The sequence below is a fragment of the Melozone crissalis genome, unplaced genomic scaffold (assembly GCF_028551555.1).
Source record: "Melozone crissalis strain CALT ecotype California unplaced genomic scaffold, PUWL_Pcris_2 ptg000057l_1, whole genome shotgun sequence".
In the NCBI taxonomy this organism is placed as follows: domain Eukaryota; kingdom Metazoa; phylum Chordata; class Aves; order Passeriformes; family Passerellidae; genus Melozone; species Melozone crissalis.
In genome coordinates, this window is record NW_026535835.1 from 3893524 (window position 1) to 3910485 (window position 16962).

The window sequence follows — 16962 nt, forward strand, 5'->3', positions numbered from 1 at the left end:
TTAAGATCATCAAGTCCAACCTATGACTTAACACCTCCTCATCAACTAAACCGTGGCACTCAGTGCCACGTCCAGTCTTTTTTTAGACACAGCCAGGGACAGTGACTCTACCACCTCCCCAGGCAGATAATTCCAGCACCCAATCACTCTTCCTGTGAAGAATTTTTTCTAGATATCCAACCTAAACTTTCCCTGGTACAGCACAAAACTGTGTCCTCTGGTTCTGTCAGTGCTGCCTGGAGAAAGAGCCCAACCCCACCTGGGCTCAGGCACCTTTCAGGGTGTTGTAGAGTGATGAGGGCAGCCCTGAGTCTCCTTTTGTCCAGGCTGAGCACCCCCAGCTCCCTCAGGGGTTCCTCACAGGGTTTGTGTTCCCAGCCCCTCTCCAGCCTCCTCTGGATGTGCTCCAGCCCCTTCATGTCCTTCCCAAGCTGAGGGGCCCGAGCTGGATACAGCACTCCAGGTGTGCCCTCAGCAGTGCCCAGTGCAGGGGCAGAATGAGCTCCCTGCTCCTGCTGGCCACACCATTCCTGATCCAGGCCAGGAGCCATTGGCCTTCTTGGCCACCAGGGCACTCTGCTGGCTCACGTTCAGTCACTGTTGAGCAGCACCCCCAGGTCCCTTTCTGCCTGGGCACTGTCCAGCCACACCATCCCCAGCCTTGAGCATTGCAGGGGTTATTGTGGCCAAAATGCAGGACTGGCACTTGGATTTGTTAAACTTCATGTTGTTGGACTCTGCCCATCCATCCAGCCTGTTCAGATTCCTTTGCAGAGCCCTCCTATTCTCCAACAGATTGACATACGCTCCCAGCTTGGTGTCACCTGCAGATTTACTAGTGAAAGACTCAATTCCCTCATCCATGTCGTCAATAAAAACATTGATCAGAGCTGGTCCCAGCACATAGCCCTGGGGGACACCACTGGTGCCTGGCCCCAGCTGGATGTAGCACCATCCCCACCACTCTCTGGGCCCATCCAGCCAGGGCTGAGCCCAGCACAGAGTGCTCCTGTCCCAGCTCTTCCAGGACTGAAAGTGTCAAGCTGCTATCAGCTTTTCAAGGTGATACCTTTATCCAAAGACTAAAAGCAGCAGAGCTGGGGGGCAAGCACCCTCTGGTGCAGTCTGGGCCACAGTGATGCCAGCACAGTGAGGATGCAAACACTGCTTTGTGCTGCATCCCCTCTGTGCCTGTAGCTCTCACCTCACTGCCCATTGACTCTCCCAAACCCTGTATCTCCCCTCAATGTTTCCTTCCAAGTGGGTAGTACAGGGCAGAGCAAGCTCTCATGACCAAACACCTCCTCCCCTGTTTTGTTTTACCCACAAATCCCAAGGCACCTGCTGGAAAAGCTCCTCACACACACACGGGCACTGCAACGTTCACCAGCACTGCTGCCTCAGCTCTGCTTTCCTGGATAATCTGGCACCTGCTGTGGTTTAGTCCCCCTTACAAAAGAAGCAAAGAGCAAACTGGGGGCTCCCACAGGGAAAAGTGTCTACCACAGGAATTTCACTTTCCATCTCCAACCAGGGCATAGCACTCTGCAGCCACCTGGATTTCCTTAAGCCTAGCCGAAGTGCATATCTTAATATAACATAATAAAATTATAGCAGGCTTCTATCTAGTGCAAAGAGAGATAGAAGAGGATCAAGTGCCCTTCAGAAGCTGTATCTCATCTCCCCCAGGATAAACACTTCCATGGCACGGCAGCTGCAGGGGGATCACTGTGCCTGTGGAGCTCCAGCAGCACTGCTTTCAGCTCCACACAAGTTTCCGTGCTGCAATCTCACAGCAGGCAGGCACAGAAGCTCTTGCTTCCAGCAACTGTTTCTTCATTTATTAAAGAAATTTTAAAGAAAAACAAGGCAGAAAAAAGTGTTAATTGGAGCATTCCCAGCATAGCAGGGAGGGATGCTGAAAACACCACGCATGGAAAGCTGAATCCTGCCCCGGCAGCCCAGTGTGAATGGCTGGGGTCAGCAAGGCCAAGATGAGCTCCAGGGTGGCTGGGGGGTGAGCAGAACCACCCAGCCTCAGGGACCTGGGTGCCTGCACAGCTCCCAGAGCTGGGCCTCCCTGCCCAGGGGACGCCCAGCCCCAAACTCTGCCTGCACCAGGGGGCTCAGCACCCCTTCCCACACAAACCCCTCTGCTTGGTGGTTCCTAGAAGGAGAGATGCAGCTCCGGCACCTCCAAGGCCAGGGCTCAGGTTGCACTTCCCAGAAGCAAGTGGCATGGGGAAGCCAAAATTAGCAGGCTGATAATTCCAGCCCTTGGTACATCCCCTGGGCTGTGGAAGGTGTCCCTGCCCATGCCGGGGGTGGGGTGGAATGAGGTGACCTTTAAGGTCCCTTTCAAACCACATGATTCCATGGATCTAGGAGGATCCCCAGCTCCTGCACCACCATCACTGCTGGTCATTGCAAGAAGATGATGGCAAACCATGCTCAGTGAAAAAAAAATGAGGTGAAATGAACTCAGAAGCCATGGGACAACCTGCAAGGCAGGTTTTGGGATTGCACCAGCCTTCCCAGCTCTGTACCCCCTTGCACCCCTCCATCAGCACTTGGGCCCCACCTTGCATGCCTGAGTGGGTGCTGGAGCAGGGGGAAGGCAAGCAGACTCTGCTCCCTGCCTCTGGTTCAGCAGTGCACACACTAACACTGGGGTTATTTAAAGCCCAGTTTTAACAGCATTCAGCTCCTGGTTGCGTGATCAGGATAAAAAATCGCAATCCTAATTCCTGGCCCCCGGTGCCTATGGCAACTGGTATCCGTCTCCTTGGAAACTAATCTCGTGGTATTTGAACAATGTACCAAGGGCCTTTAATCTCCCAAAGACTGTAAATCTTTATTCTAGCCTGCTCTCTTCCTACCCCAAGAGCCAATATAAAAAGCCTGTTGTTTTCCATGAAATCACTAAGAGCCTAACTTGAATTTTGTATTACACAGACACATGTTTTTTGGCTTTTTAAAAATATTTTTTCTCCCCACTAAATTAAGGAAAAATCCCATATATATGATGCCCCTGGTGTTGCAGCCTGGCCCCACACCTTGGCAGGGGGTTTGCTTTCTCTGAACAGTTCTCAATGCCATATGCTGGCTCTTGCCTCAACTGGCACGTCCACCTTGTCCATCTAACCAGACACTGCTCTAGATTATCATTATCATTATTTTTATTAATTATTATCTAGCAAAAGGCTACTCAAACTGCAAGGCTGCTCAAGCAGCACCAACTCATTGCTGGGGACAATGAGTCCACAAGGGCTGGCCAGAGGATGCTCCATCCCAGTCCCCCAAAAGCTGCTGGGCTCCTCATGTTGCTCCCCAGCACTCAACCCCAACACCTTTTTCTTTTGCAAAGCTGCAGTTGATGGCACCAGCCCCTCCCCAGCTCCCAGACAGTGCTCATCACCCACTTTCTGCTCTGCACAGGCAATTAGTTTGCTCTGCATAAGGTGGTCCCTGACAGAGAGATGCCACATAATCTCATTATGTTTAATTTTATCTCTAGTATTTCTCTCTGGTTACTGGTGTCTCAGCACTGAGTATTCCGTGCGTTACAGGATGGGCTGTTTGCTAATACAGGCTGGCTACATAAATAAACTCATTAAAAAAAAAAATAAAATTAGGCTTTTTAAAGGAGGATGAAAGGAGTCTCCGAGATGGGAGCATCCCATTCCCTGAGTTTCCCATTCCTGTCTGCTCCCCGCTCCTTTCTCCCTTATTTTATTTTATTTTATTTTATTTTATTTTATTTTATTTTATTTTATGGGATGAGTCACAAAGGTGAGAGCAGGTCCTGGGTCACCCCAACCCCAGAGCTGGGAGCAGAGAGCTATTGCCACCCACAGCCCGGTGCCTGCCCAGAGCCGGGCACCCTGCACAGGGCAGTGACTCACGCCGGCGGAGCAGCACCCTGGGTGAAGCCAGGCCTGCCCCCGCCCTGGTGTGACCCGTCGGGTGAGGCAGGCACTGACAGCGCTGCCTGGGAGCTGCAGCCAGCCAGGATCCCCATTTCCTGCCCAGGCAGCCTCTGGCCATGACTCCAGCCCCAAACCCTGCCCTTCGCCATGCAAACCCTGCCAGGGCTCCGTGCCACTGCTGCAGTCAAACTGCTGTGGGTGCCATGGCTCCCACCAACCCCGGGCAGGGACATCACCCTCCATGGCAAGGCAAGACAGGGAAGCCACTGGGGATGGCACAGGCAGCATCCCAGCTGGGGCAGCAACACCAGATCCTGCTCTGCAGCTGGTGGAGCAAGGTGTCCCCACCAGTGTGACCATCCCCACAGCTCCTGTGGGGAGATTCCCCAGTGTCCAATACATCTCGGGTGTACCCCACAAGATTGCCCCCACATTCACAAAGGCTTGGCTTTTTTTAACACTGAGCCCTGAGTGCCATAAGCCCTGCTGTGCTGATGGCAGCCAGCCAGGGATAGATGGATGGGACAGACCCACATCCAGAGAGTTGCTGTCCCAGCAACACCTCTGCCCCTGGGGGCTCTGAGGAACCAACATTGGTGCCTTCACCTGGGCAGGACAGCCCTGGAGGGGTTTGCTGTGTGCCAGGGTCTCTCTGGTGCTCCCAGAGGGACTGGGCTGGGGAGTGTGCCAGCCCAGGGCAGATGCAGCGGGAGTGGCTCTGATGACAGCCCTGAGCCCAGGCTGGCCCCAGGGAGCCCTGTGGGGATGGCTCCAGGATCTGGCCCCAAAACAAGCCAGGTCCTCTCCCACGTGTTCCTGCTGGGAGTCACGTCAGGACAAGGTGACCTGGCTGTTGATGCCTCCTCCTTCCAGGACTTGTCATCACTCAGGCTCGAGCCTGGGACAGCATTTCCCTTCCTGACACCTCAACCCATCCCAGAGCCCTTCTTTCCCAGGGACAAACTGGCCCAGACCAGCCCTGGTCCCTATAACCCTGTTTGCCAGCGGGTCAGCTCAGCTCCCTGAACCTGCAGCCCCCAGCCCTGCCCCTGTCCTCTCACACTGCTTTGGAAAGGATTAGCCAGGGAAATCATTGGCAGAGGTGTCCCCCAACACCATGGGGCCAGCAGAGCCCAAGGTCTTGCAGAAACACATGTTCCCTCCTGCTAAATTCCAGCTTAATTCTCATTTCCATTGTGTTATGAAATACATTATCTATTGAAACTAAGTCAACAGTTGTTTGCATTTACGTGTAAACACAGTGAATATTAGGAGCGGGGCCAGCATTATATTTGCATCCAAAATGCTGCCTGCACTGCTCTCTCTCCCTGGCTCTTCTCCATTTTTGCAGCTAAAGACACAAGGATGCAGGAGATGGTGAAACCCAAGACCAGAGCAGCCCAAGAAGCAAGAAACCCCTTGTTTTCCTCTCTCTATTTTTATTTTTCTGCAGCAAGAGAAGAAACATCCTCTTAAGCCCCCATACCACATCGACACACACACCCCTTCATCTCAGGGCCAAGTTGAAACTGCTTCAAATTCCCAATGACACACATATCTTATCAGAGCTGCTTTGCATAATGCATAAATATTTATTTGCTTTTAATCCTGCAAAGCAAACCTGCCTTGTGGCACGTTTCCCTTAATCGGCAGCTCTGGCACCCGACAAGAGAAGCATGTCCCAAATTCAGAGCCTACTTTGGATGCAGGGGCAGGGAAATAAGCACCCAAGGTCCAGTGCCCACCACTCCTGGGGTGCCCAGGGCAGGACTGGGGTGCCAAAGCTGCCTTAAAGCACCCTGGCTCCTTGCCTGCAGGCAAACGAAGAGCTTGGCTCAGGCACCTCATAAATAACAGAAAATAAATATATCTGCACCATGAAACCATGAGAGTGTGTGTGAGAGGTAGCTGGATGCTGACTGAGCTCCTGCATGGTGATGCTTCCAGGAGATGGAGCAGGGAGGGTGGGTCTGGGCCCCCAAAAAAGAGATTTTGGGGGCTAGGTAAAGGAAAAGCACCTTGGGACAGGGAAGGCAGAGAGCATGTGGCTGATTTTTGGGGTTCATGGCTTATTTTTGGGGTTCACAGCTTAGTTTTGGGGTTCACACCTTATTTTTGGGATTCACAGCTTAGTTTTTGTACAAGGGCTTGCTGAGCTGAAAAATGGGAACCCTTCAATGTGATCATCCATGGGGTGAGCAATCAGGGGATGAACCACCAGAAACCAGCTCAGCCTCTCCATCACCCCAGTTCAGAACATTGCTGAGCACACACCAAACCCCATCAGGACCCACACAGCCTCACATGCCACAAAACTTGTAGGAACCAATAAAAATTGAGAATTTCCAAATATCAAATCACCCCAACACCAAAACTTGGCACAAGTACAGGAAGCAGCACACTCACCCTCATCCATCCCCACCCCACAGCAATCACAGCGTTTGCACCCTTGGGATTGTGAATTCATTCCTCAATCAGCTCCTCTCAAATGGGTGGGAAGGAAAAAGCAAGAGGTGCAGCAAGGGGGTGAATTCTGTGCTCAGCTCTTCACTGCACATGCAGCCAGAGCAGGTAAACACAGAACTACTCCATAATGGGCAGGTAAATATATAAAAAGGATTTATTTCAGCCACTCTGCCCCAACAAATAGCATTTATTTCAGCCACTCTGCCTCATCCTCTGATAACCTGTTGACCCAGAGAGAGCCTCAAAAACTAATCCAAAGCAAAATGCTGTTTTTTCTCAAGATGGGAGGAAGCACCCTAACCTCTACCCAGGGCCAGTGATTCGGGACTGGGAGGAGAAACCAGCCCAGCCACCCTGAAGAGGCTTTGCCCAGGAGCTGAGTGTCATCTTGCATCTCTCCAGCACCTCCAAGGACGGACACTGCTCCATCCCCATGAACATCTCCCCCAGCCCCTATATCCACTGCCTTGCTACTGAGGACACAAAGCACCCCAAACTGCAGCAAAATCATCACTGGGAAGGCAGTTCCTGGTCTAAATGCCTATCACAGCATCACTAGAAAGGTGGGTTAGTAAAGAGGGAGGACAGAAAGCTCTCTGGCACACCCACACACAGAAGGGTTGAGAGGAATGGTGTTTGCAGGAAGAGTTTCCTCAGGTATCACGATGGCTTCAGGCAGGGAGCACACACTGGGGGTACAGACTCAGCTTGGCTCTCCCTGAACCAGACCCAGGCACAAACAGTGTGCTGGGGAGGAGGAAGAAGAGAGAGACCCCAGCAATGTGTCCTGGCTCACAGACAAGCAATGTTGTATGCACCAGTGGCTGCAGTTTTGGTTTTGGGGAGTGTGGAGAATGGGGACATGAGGCAGCACAAGCAGACAAGGAAGCCATCAGCCAGCCCTAGAAGAGATCACTTTCCTGCTGCTCTCCTCACCTGCAGAATTTTCCCTTCTCCTCTCCTGGTCTTGCACCTCCAAAGTGCCAGCTCAAGCTGCCACCAGCTTCCATGGCCCATGAGGACAATGCCACAGCAAAGTCCATCCAGTCTGGACATAGATGAGACCCCCATGGGGACAATGCCACAGCAAAGTCGATCCAGTCTGCATATGGATGAGACCCCCACAAGACGCAAAAAGCCTCCTTGGATTCTGCAGCATCCAGAGCAGCAGCTCCCCAGAGTAGAGACAATTCCACATTATTTTGAATGATCATGTTCAAAATAATAAAGGACGCCTACGTGCTCAGATGCATTGACAGCAATCCCAGCACCAGCCCAGGAGTTAAAAATAGCCCTTTGCAGGAGTGCCAGCCCTGACCACAGGCACCCCTGGCCCTGTGGGACTCACACTCTCTCTGCTCTGCCCATTGGCATCACCACATCAGCTCCATGGCACACTCAAAATCAGCAGGTGTTGAAATATTCATCTTGCTTGCAGGAAAAAAGAGAAAAAAATTAACCAAAAGGAGAAAAAAATACATTCAAGGACCCTATGCTGCTTGGGGAGAGAGAAATAAATGAAGATGGGGAGAAAATTTATTGGGGTTCAAGGCCCAAACTGAGCAGGTGATGCTCAGAGAGCATTGAGGTGCAGAGGGGAGCCAAGCATCACCCTTGACAGATGTGAAAACAGAGGAAACATCTGCATTACAGCAGTGGTACTGGAGCTGCCTTTTACCATGGAGAGCCTTGTTCAGGCAGGAATAGGGCTGGATCTCTGCAGGTGAAATTCCCACAGAGATAAAGACCCTGGTTTCCAACAAGCAGTGGCATTGTATATAAATTACAACAGAAAATGTGGGGAAACAAAGAAGTTTTCAAGAGAGCACACAACCCTCAGATGGGTGGCATAGGGAAAGCTGGGGGGAACTGTGGGAAGACAGTGCCAGTGAGAAGTGGGGCTGATCTCACTCTCCCACCCTCCAAAGGAATAAACCTTTAAACAGGTGGGGGGAAAATTAGCCCACCTAACCAGATGAAAGGATGCAGCAGGACCAGCAAGGAGCCTTGGGAAGGGCACAGGTGGGTGCTGGGTCCATCCCAGAGCCAGTTTTCACTTTGAGAGCTCATGTGGGACTGGATGCACCAGCCTGATCAGCTCATGACACCAGACATGCTTGTCTCTCTTAAATGTCTTTCTTCTCCCCTCTCATTTTAAACAAACAAACAAATAACCCCAAAACAGCCTGACACTAATTCTGACAGGTCTAATAAATGTTTAATGTCCTGTTAAAGGTCACCACCCACTCACCTCTGCCTGTGGATCTGCAGTACCAGCACTGGGGCACTCTGCTCGGGCTGTGCTGTTTTATAAGGGCAATAATGCCCTGATGCCCAGCCTGGCACCTCCTAAGGAGCTGTGGGGCAGAGCCGGCACATGAACCCCAGCTAACCCCCCACCTTTGATGGCACAGGGTGCCCAGAGCAGCTGTGGATGCCCCAGGATCCCCTGGCAGTGTCCAAGGCCAGGCTGGACAGGACTTGGAGCAGCCTGGGACAGTGGAAGGTGTCCCTGCCATGGCAGGGGATTGGAACAGGGTGATTTTAATGCTCCTTCCAACCCAAGCCATTCTATGGTTCCATGATTCAAGATCCTGGATGAACTTCAGCTGGGGGCATGGAGGTAAACACATTTTGGGGGGCAAAAATACCAAACTCTAGCTCAGGGTGAAATGCTGTAATTTCACTTAAAGGGTTTCCGGGCATTTTTCCCCGGGAAGACAAGATGAAATTACAGCCCAGCAGTTCCCCTAAAGGGTGCAGAGCAATTTATTTCCAGTGATGCTCTCCTAATGAAGCCCATTTTTAACCTTGTCAGAAGGTGCATGCAGGCTGGGGGCAGTGGAGCAGCTCCCTTCCCCCCAGCCTGCCTTTCCCAGGATGAAAACCTCCAACCCAAACCCCAACCAGGATGTTTATTCAAGACCCAAACCCCAAAGGCATTTTAAACAAGCAAAGTTCCTCACATATTTTGCAGACCAAGTGCAATCCTTCATGCCAGTGATTGCAAGTTTGCACCCAGGGGGGACTGGGGGTCCCTGCTGTCACCAGGATGGTGTCCCACTGCTCAGGTGGGAGCAAGGATGATTCTGTGGGACCCACGGACCTGGTGGCACCTTGTGGTGTCCTCAGAGCATTCCAACACACCTGGGTCTCCACAGCTCAGCAGTGTGGTGGCCCAGTTTTTGGAAAGCTGGCCAATGTCCCCACCATCACCCCAAGAGCCTCGCTGCACTCCAGTGGGAATTGGTCCTCACCAGCTGGAAGGGCTCAGCAGCTCATGTGCCAGCTGATTAAGAGGGAGGAAAGCCATAAGAAAAAGTCCCTTCTCCATCCATAGAAACTCGTGTTTCTCCTAGGACACATCTGACACCAGGCAGCAGGAAGTGGCAGGGGAGCAGCAGTACAGCAGGCAGCTCCCACTGCTCCCTGCAGCAGCTCCTCAGCAGATGGTGGCTCATAACATCATTATGTTTACCTAACAAGATTGCTTTATTGTAGCCCTCCAACAATAAAGCCAGAGCATCTCAAAGCAGTGGCCAACGCCTGAGTTTTGACAATGCTGGTGCAAAAAAAATATATATATGTAATTTTAGATCTTTATATAAATCGTGATTTTAGAGGTCACAGTAATACACTATTTTTTTTCCCTATACTAAAACAGATGTGACTCACATGCAAGCAAAAAAGACATACAATTCAATGCTTTAAATTCTTTTAAGTGCTGGGGTGGGGAGTTGCTGTAGTAATTTGGGTAATGCCAGGGGCACACAGAGCTCAACCCCCAATCCACCCAGAGCAGGACGCCAGAGACAGCGTTCCTCCTCCTGGCAAGGACTGTCATTCCCTGTCTGCACAGCAAACAGGGTCCCAGCCTCCTAAATAATAATGCAATACAAATAATAAAAGATAATTCCCACATATTTAATCATTACCAGAGCTCTGGGAAGAAATGATAATCAGGTCCCTACTAATTAGGGAGACATAATCCTGCCTTTCCTACAGGTTTTTCCATCCCTGTCTCCTACCCTGCAGTGAAACAAGGAGAAATCCAGCCCAGTGGGAAGCAGTGTAGTTTTGGTGGAAGCCTCAAACAGATCCCAAGGCACAGCCACAGTGGGCACAGCCCCATCCTACCAATGCCAAAATCCCCATCCCACTGGACTCAGTATCCACCCTACCACAAATGCAGCTTTATGGTATCTTTTGTGACTGTCCAAGCAGCAGCATCCATCCAGGGAAATCCCTCCCTTGCCACCAGCATCCCTCTGGGATCTCAGCCCTGCAGCGGGACAGCAGCTTGTCCCAAGCCTCACCCAAAACCTTCCAGCCTCCTGCAGCACTCAGTGACAGTGGGCAGCAGGGAGGGCAGCACTGGCACCGGTGCCACCAACGTGCCTGGCACTGAGCCCTTGTGAGGAGGACATGGTTAATGGCTGGCATGAGGATTGCTGCTCATTAGCAGCAGGGCTGGGTTTGTCCCTTTCATCTGTGCATCCTGTCAGCGTGGGAGCTCTGCCCAGCTCCAGGGAGCCACCTCCAGCTGGGGGAGATGGCCTGAGATGTCTGCACTGCCCAGGGCCAGTCCTCTGGTGCTGCCAGGCTGGAGCCCAGCAGCAAATGAGCAGGCAGTGCCCCAAGGCAAGGTCACCTCTCACAGGTACTGAGCTGTAGGTGGCTTCCCAGGCAGGAGGCATCCACACAGACACAGCTGGAGCCAAAGACACAATGTGATCTCTGCCAAAACCTGGGCACAGAGAGGCACTCAGCCCAGTAAAGGTGGGTGAAGCAACTTCCAGCACAGCAACCAGATAAAACCATGGAGATCTTTCTCGCCCACTGGGGTGTTTTGTTTCCAGTGTCATCTTGCTCTGGAAGACTCACACTCTAAGTTTTCCCTAAGCCAGAACAACTGCCCCTATGTTCTCCCAAACAACAGTTACCTGTTGAAAAGTTTTGAAGGTTTTTAGCCAGGGAGAAGGAAGCCAAGGGCTCCTGTAGAGCCACACCATGGCACAACCCACGGCAGGGATCCCATGTACCTATCCTGCTTCATCCAGAGATCTGAACTGGGACTGAAAAGTGCTGCTGCCCATCAAGGCCCAGGCTCTATATTCTTCCCTCAGAAGCAGATAAATCTGTGCAATCTCTGTACATCCATTGCAGGGGGAGGTTTCTCCTCCAGAAGAAACCAAGCCAAGCAGGACAACAACCCTGGCAGCAACCAGCATCCACACACATCACCAAAAAGTTCAAGAAATTATCCAAAAATTAAAAATGGTTAAAAACATCCTGCCCAGCAGTTTTCTTCCCAGCCATCTCCAGTGGGATCCACACCTCAAAGCACCTCTGGGCTGCCAGGCTTTAACTGTGGGGCTGTGGGAACAGATCAACAGCAGGTCTGTGGGGCCCACCACAAGCCTTTGCAGGCACCTGGATGGCCCAGGGGCACTGCCAGACCCCAGCACACCCCACAGGGGATGTCACCCATGGCCAGGAGGCATCTGGGCTTGTCTCTTCCCTCTCCAGGCATGCAGGTGGGCTCTACATGGCACATTTCCAGGACCTATCCTGGGTTCTCACCAACCTACCCACTGGCACTTGCTCTGTTTAATGTCAGAGATGTAAAGAAAATGAAGATGGACACCTCAACCTTCATATGAGAGGTGGAGATTGGCTTTGAGGAGGGACACGCTGGCAAAGGACAATGACATCCACGTGGTGATGCTCCTCACTGGTCCCCCACTCATTCCACCCAGATTAATTAATCACCTTCTTAAACCAGCCAGACCAGCACAGAGCAGAGACAAGACAATGTAAAAGCCAGAAAACCCCCACAGAAGCTGTTTGCATGGACAAATGTAAATACTGCTCAGCACAGTCAGCTCCTGAGGAGGGGTCCATGTGCCCAGTGCTTTTCTCCACAGCATCTCACTCAAGGGATGCTTTCCTTTGCTCCCACAGCAAGGAGAGCCTCGCTGTGCTCTGGGTGAGCTCCTAAGGTGGTGTTTGGCAGCAGCTCCTGGACCAGGATGGGACATGAGATGGTCCCACGTGCCCCAGCTGATTTGGGGGTCTCTGCAGAAACATCCCAGCCCAGTGCTCCACCACTCTTGGGACTGAAGCAAGTTTAACCAAGGGAGCAGCACCAAGAAATGAAGCATCAAAACAGCGAGCCAGAAATCCCCATCACCACAATTCCTAAAGCCCACCTGGGGCCATTGCAGCTTTCTGCAGCTCTTGACTGCTTTTTAAAGACAACATTTCAAGAAATGCAAACTGAACATGCCCTGTGAAGGGACAAGGCTGCCACAGGGCAGAGCAGAGCCCTGGGAGGCTTCACTCCAGTCTGCAAAGAGCTGCCACCTCCTCTCCAACCCTCCAGCTGGGGCTCTCTCTACCCCCAGCCCCACTGCTTTGGCCACAACCCAGATGGACACCAGACTCCTTTCCCATGGCTTCCAGCTGGGCTCTTCCCAATGAATGAGCCAATAAACACATATTTAGCTCATGGATAGCTATCTCCATCTCAGGAGGGGCTCCCAGAAGGTCCTTCCCTGTCCTCAAGAAGGTCTCTGGTGGTGGCAAACCTCTGCTCCTCCCTCAAAGCCCTGAAGAAGTTTTGTCATTACCAGCAAGATGTTAACACAGCCACACACGTGGCTGGAGGAGCAAAGCCAGAACAATAACACAGCCCCTCATCTGCCCATCATGCCCCTTCCCCAAACCAGCACACACCCCTTGCACCTCAGCCCAGTCATCCTGGAGCAGCAGGATCCATTCACACATTTTCTTCCATGACAAACCATCACCACCTCCACTGACCACAGGCATCTGCAAATGGGCGCTGGCAGCACTCAGAATAACCAAACCATGCCCAGCACCACTGCCCAAGATGGGGACAGCCAGCAGCAAGGCCAGGGGTCAGCCCTGCAGCCAACCTCCAGCTGGATCCCTGTGCATTCCTGCAGCCTGGCTGCTGGGGTGCTGCTGACAAAATTCCTGAAGGAAGTCCAGGGCATTGATAATTGCCAAAAAACATCTGAGCTATTTCCTGTGGGAGAAGCAGACGGGAATCCCCCATTAACTCCAGAGGCCAGAGGTTGTGTTTTGGCCTGGGACTTTGGGGGTTTGGTGTTCTTCTCCTTCCTAGAAGCATCACTCCAGTTATATGCGATGCACACCATGTAGGACAGGCAGACCTGTACCCTCTGTGCTGGCCCCAAAGCCCAGCTTTCCTGTCACCTCCTGCCCCATGCAGGGTTCTTGTGAAAGGAAGGGCTGGGCTGCCAGTGTGGGCACTGTGTCTCAGCCAGGCAGAGAGAGCCAGGTTGCTAAACGTGTCCTTGAGCAGCTTCCTGCTCATCTGCCCCAGCTCCTCATTAGCAAACCTGAACGAGCACCAGCAGTTCCTCCAGAGATGGGAAAGCCCTCTCAGGAGGGACAGCAGGAGCAGGCAGCAGCACCAGAGCAAATCCCTGGCATCATTCATTCATTCCTCAGCTTCTGCAGCACCACGTGAAGGCAGCTGCCCGATCCCTTCCCCTGTCCAGAGTGCCAACACATGCCTGGCAGGTGTCACCCCAGAAATGTGGCTTTGAGAGGCCGTGCCAGCCTGGAGAGCCCAGGGTGCATGGGAAAGCAGTGGCACGGCCCCAAAGCAGGGCACCCTGTCCCTCAGTGGCCACAGGGAGTCTGGTCTGCAAGGAAGATTGGCTCTAAAGGGAACCGGTCTGGCTCTAAAGGGAGGAGAGCAGGGGACCCTCGGGTGCTGATAAAACCTGACACACTGCCCTGACACACGGCCCTGACACGCAGCTGCTGACACTGCTCCCATGGCAGCACGTGCTGCTGTGCCAGGCTTGCTGCTCTGCCTCAGGGGCTGCAGCACAGGCACTGGGACAGCCTCTGGCTGCCAGCAGGGTCAGCTCTCATCCTGGTGGTCCATATTGCTGCAGCAGTATCCACAGAAGGGGATTCTGCAGGCTCAGATGGGCATTGACCAGCTTAATGGGTCTGGGTGCATTGTGTGGGCCTCTGGAGAATTAAAGGCTCTCACATCCACAGGATTATTCCCCAGCTACAGCACTTCAACAGCTCCTTCGGTGGGAGCAGCACCAAGAGCAGACACCCCGAAGCTCCCGTTATGCAAGGCCACCACTGATGTCCCCAGGTGGTTCCAATGTCCACAGCTTCACACTGGCAGGTGACAGATGTGGCAGCAGGCTGGGTGACCAGCCTCAAAGTGCCCATAGCAGCTCTGCCATGGTGCTCAGTGGCACCATCACCTCCCGAAGTGCCCTCGCCTGGCAGTGCCCAGAGCCCACCAGGATTACCTGCACAGCACCGCCGGGTCCAGGCTCACTCCTGCACAAGGCACATTAATAGGATCACTCCAATTTACAGCTTATCCCAGATAACCCCACTGCCAGCCCCACACGCTGCAAGGACAAGGGCACCTGCTCCTCAGGGAGCAACTTTCTCCCTATCACAGCCATCCCTCGGCACCAAAAATCCTCCACTCACCCTGCACAGGATGCCTGTTCCTTCAGGCCACGGTGCCCAGGCCAGTGACCAGTCTGGCCAAAGCCCCAAGTGCTTCACCAGCTCAGCACCGTGTTTCTATTTCCAGCAGCACTGCTGCCAATCCCCACACCAGCACAGAGGAGGCAGAGCCCTGCTTCCAGCTGCCCTCCTGCCTGGCACCGTCCAGCACAGCCAGGGCAGGTGGTGGTCACAGAAATGCCCTCAGGATGTGGGCCACCCCTGAGGGCCAGCCTGACATCCCCTATCCCACCCCCAGCTCCACTGCTCCCTGCACCCCCTCTGCAGCTCCTAATGCCCTCCCAGCCTTGCTGCTTCCTGGCATCCCTCCACAGCCCCCATGGATCCCACCAACCCCAGGGCCCACCATCACCCCAGCATTCCCCCCACCAGCCCTAGTGACCCCACAGCTGCAATGAGCTCAAGACCCCATCAGCTCTAATATCCCCAGCATCTCCAAGCCCTACAGATCTTCAGTATCCTTCCCAACCCTAATAACATCCAGAACCCCTGCCAAGCTCTACTGCCCTGCAGCATCCCCCAGCCCTAATGCCCTCCCCCAGCCCCACTGCCCTGCAGTACCCCCCACACCATCAGCTCCCAGTATTCCTATTGCCCCCCTGAACTCTCGCACACTGATGAGCCTGGCATTCCTCCTCCAGCATCCCTCCAGCCCCAATAATCTCAGCATCCCCTGCAGCAACTCCAACAGCCCCCGTGCCTTGATGCCACACCGCACCCCCATAGCCCCATTAACCCCCACCAGCCCGAATGAATCCCCCAGCCCTCAGCCCTAAAGAGCATCCCTCAGCCTTAAAGAGCCCAGCACGCCCCCCCACCCTCCTGCCCCCCCAAGCCCGCAGCCCCATCATTTCCCCAGCAGCCCTGCTGCCCACTGACATGCCCCGAGCCTTGATGTGGTTCAGCAGCCCTGCAGCCGTACCCCCCTCCAGCAGTCCCGCTGCCCCTCTGCATCTCCCAGCGCTCACCCTACCCAATGTCCTGCGCTGCATCCTCAGCACCACCCTCCCCCCGGATCCCCAATGCTGCCCCGCACACCTCCGGCCCCACCACTCCCAACAACCCCCGAATCCTGCTGCCCCCCGCATCCTGCACCCCCAGCCCCACCGCTCCCCCATCGCACCGCGCACCCCCAGCGCCCCCGCCGCCGCTCCCCGCACAGGGCCGTGCCTGGGGGTGGAGAGGGGACCCGTCAAGAGCGGAGGGGAGGCCAAAACTTTTCCTTACCGCGGGCGGTTGGGGCGCGGCGCCGCTGCCTCCCCCGGCGAGGCTGCGCGGGAGCGGCGGGAGCGGCGGGAGCGGCGGGGGCGGGCGGGCGGGGGCCGGGATGGAGCCGCCTCCCGCCGCCTCCCGCCGCTTCCCGGGCGGAGCCGGTACAACCCGACAGGGGCCTACAGGAATGAAAAGAAGCCGAGAGGGGGCTGTTGGTTTTTTGGTTTTTTTTTTCCCTCTCCCCCCCCCCCCCACCCCCCAAATCGGGCAGGGAGAGCAGTTCTTTGTTCTGTAATCCCAGTAAAAGTGCCAGCCATTCGCCCCGCCGCTAATCCCAACCCCGCGCAACGGCCGCATCCATTGGCTGCCCTTTCCACACGGGATTAACCAGCCCGAAATCGGGGCGGGGGGGCCGTGAAGGCCGGGGGAGCTCTGGAAGTCCTTTCACGCCGCGCCGGGGACGCGCACAGACCATACCGGGCCACGCGGGCGCGTCCCCGGCGCGGCCTCGGCGCGCCCCCGGCTCTGGGGTGCCGCGGGTGCGTGTCGCCACCTGTTGGTGCTGGCACGGCTGGGTTGGACCGGGTGTCGTGTGGATTGGCACCTCTTGGCACGGCTTGACCCGTGGGGACATGACATGGTATAGAATCATAGCATCGCGTCATGGTTTGGGTTGGAAGGGACCTCAAAGATCATCTTGTTCCAAGCTCCTTGCCATGGGCAGGGACACCTTCCACTGTCCCAGGTTGCTCCAAGCCCCGTCCAACTTGGCCTTGAATACTTCTAGGGA

General features: G+C 54.3%; 1 protein-coding gene across 4 annotated transcripts in view; it reads right to left on the minus strand.

Annotated features, from left to right (window-relative positions):
* Positions 1-16259, minus strand: part of GTF2IRD1 (GTF2I repeat domain containing 1) — a 71542-nt gene extending 55283 nt beyond the window's left edge. For all 4 annotated transcript variants that reach the window (XM_054287165.1, XM_054287163.1, XM_054287164.1 and 1 more), the window contains exon 1: positions 16188-16259. The gene's annotated coding sequence lies outside the window, so the exon portion shown is untranslated. The remainder of the gene's footprint in view (positions 1-16187) is intronic.
* Positions 16260-16962: the final 703 nt, after the last annotated feature.